Raw genomic sequence first — 3,252 nt, 5'->3', positions numbered from 1 at the left:
GATTACTTCCAGACCTTATTAAGCAAGATTCCGTACTTCAATGATCAGTAAATACTGAAGCTGCATTTATATAGATAAAGAAGATATTCATTAATATCTCTCTACTGATAATATTCAATTCTGATTATAAGATAGTTATTAAAGCTGATTTCTCTGACTATGTCATAGAAGAAGCTATATTACAATATAATAATAAAAGTGTCTTACAATCATGTATCTTTATGTCTAAGAAACTGAGTTCTGTTGAATACAATTATGAGATCTATAATAAGAAACTTCTCACAATTATACACTGTCTAGAAGAATAAGACTCTGAACTTTAAAGTATCTCTGAATTTGAGATAATCATAGATTATAAGAATCTCAAGCACTTCACAACTATCTGTAAACTTATTAAATAATAGATATAATAATCTGAGTTCTTAAATTACTTTCATTTTACAATACACTACTGTTCTGACAGTCAGAACTCAATAACAGATGCTCTTTTATAATAAGAGTAGAATATACTATTCAATGTAACAGATACTTACTGAATGAATCAAAAACATCAGCTCTTGAATCTGAAGATACTAGTTAATTAAGATAAAACAGCTTATAACACTATATATACTTCTTTAATTAAAACTATTACTGATATCTCAACTTCTTCTGAATCTATATTAGATAAACTATAATATACAGTAGCTTAAACTGATGAACTTCTTTAAGCACTTATTAAAGTAGTATGATAAGAAGTACTCTGATTTTTCTCAGAACTATATATAAGAACTGACATCTCAGAATGTTTAATTGATAATAATAATACTCTATAATTCTATGAATAATGCTGAGTCTCTCACTCTGAACTCTTATATATCTGAATATTACAAGAGATGCATGATTCATACATGACTAATTATTCAGACTGTGAATAACTGTATTAAATAATCTCTCAAGAATTCTACTGATCTGAGATATTAAATAGTATCAGATATTTTATTCAAAACTGCAATTATTATTCTTCTATTATCTTGTAAAAGAACTGTAGAAAAGACCTGCTAAAGTCACTTAATATCTTCAATAAAATCTGATAAGATATGATAATTAACTTTGCTATTAATCTCTCTGAGAGTAAGAATTGTAGAAATATTCTAATTATTATAAATCAATTGAGTAAAGATATAATAGTGAAATCTTGTAATAAGATGAATACTGAATAAGTTGCTGAAGCCTTTCTACAGAGTCTATTTTATCAGATGTATAAATTACTGAGATCTATAGTATCAGATTGAGACTGTTAATTTATAAACACTCTCTGAATAAGAATCTGTCAAGTTCTTAAGATTATATACTGTTTATTAACTATCTATCACTCTGAGACTGATAATACATCAGAACAGATAATTCAGACTGTAAAGAATTATCTCTGTAAGTTCTGTAATCACTTATAAGATAATTAATATAATCTTCTTCTATATACAGAGATTGCTATTAATAATCAAGATGCTATTTCAACAGATATAAGCTCATTCTTTCTTATATATAAATATTATATAAAAGTGTTAAATCTTCTAGAGATTACACAGTTCATACTGAACCTCTGCAGTTTAATTCAGATCACTGATAATATAGTAATAAAGCTTCAAGACATCTGCAATTGAGTAGAGATCTTCATGACAAGTATTAAACAAGATTAAGAAGATTAAATCAATGTTCACTAAGATCTCACTGAGTAATATAAGATAGAAGACCTGATGTAATTAAATCTTAAGAATATATAAATCATATGCTTATTTTATACACTGAATTACTATTATATCAAGTACAAAGTAATAGAGGTTCTAGACAGTCATAACTATTATCTTAGTACTTTATCAGAGATTTATGATATGTTTCATACAAGCTTACTCTGTTATATTATCACTGATCTGTTCTCTTCTTAACTGACTTTCAACTGACAGCTATCAGAAATTGTAGAAGAAGATAATAAACTTGAGTGACAGATTGAGAATATTCTTGATAAGAGATCTCATAGCTGTGACTGATAATATCTTGTAAAATAAGTCAGTTATAATCATCTGATCTGGACTCTGAGTTCTGTGTTATTCAAGATTATGACTCTTGACTGATAAGAGCTATACATGACTAAGAAAGAGAAGAAAACTAATATGACAGACTGCGTTCGATCAATCATATAGACTATTTTATTACACTTTATAGATTTTACTGAAAGTTCTGATTCTCAGCTATCTTAATCACTGATTCTCAGCTGCTATGAAGAAGCTCTGATTCTCAGTCATTCTCAATCATCAATTCTCAGCTGCTACGAACATGTATAAATTCTCCCGCTCTGAAGCTTCACCGTGTACATCATTATATATATATATAAATATTCACTTCAATCACTGATTCTTTTCTCTTTCTTTTTCTTCTTTAATGTTTTTCTCTTTGCTATATAAGATCTATATATTATATCAATCTATTCAGCGTAGACCTCTTATAAAATATATAGATTGAATCTATTTTTATTATTATAATTAATTAACAATTAATTCAGAATCAATTTAAAATCAATTCAAAATTAATTTAATACTGAAATTATTCTTGAATTTAATAATAAAGTAAGTATTTATATAATTTACACTGAATTAATTATCAACTAATTTTCAATCAATTATTTATTACTTAAATATACAGATTGAATCTATTTTTATTTTATTATAATCAATTAATAATCAATTCAAAATCAATTTAAAATCAATTATTAAATATTTTTATCTTAATATATTTTAAAATTCTGTAAAATATCTCTTTATATTCTATATAAATTTGTCTGTTCATTTAATTGATTATAAATCAGCTATACATACTTTGATTAATTAATAACTAAGTGAATATGAATAAGTGAATTGAAAGATTAAAAGTTAATTACTAACTAATTATTACTGTATTGTATAAGATCAGAGTCATAATTATATAATAAGATTAAGTGATGTACTTAGTAAGGTCAAGTTTTCTGTATACACTTAAATTTAGATGTATATAGAAAACTTAACCTTGCTAAGTATATTACTTATAGAATAGTTAAAGATTGTATTAATAGATCTATCTACAAAGAGCTTACTATACCGGAAAAATGTAGACTTATTATATAACCGGATTATAATTGTTTCGCTATGCCAGTCACTGACACTGTCACTGAACTGTAAATCTTAATATACTGAATAAGCTGTGAAATCATTGTAAACAAGTTATGAACAGGAAAAAATT

The sequence above is a fragment of the Blastomyces gilchristii genome (assembly GCF_000003855.2).
Source record: "Blastomyces gilchristii SLH14081 genomic scaffold supercont1.32, whole genome shotgun sequence".
In the NCBI taxonomy this organism is placed as follows: domain Eukaryota; kingdom Fungi; phylum Ascomycota; class Eurotiomycetes; order Onygenales; family Ajellomycetaceae; genus Blastomyces; species Blastomyces gilchristii.
Note: the sequence above shows the minus strand (reverse complement) of the source record.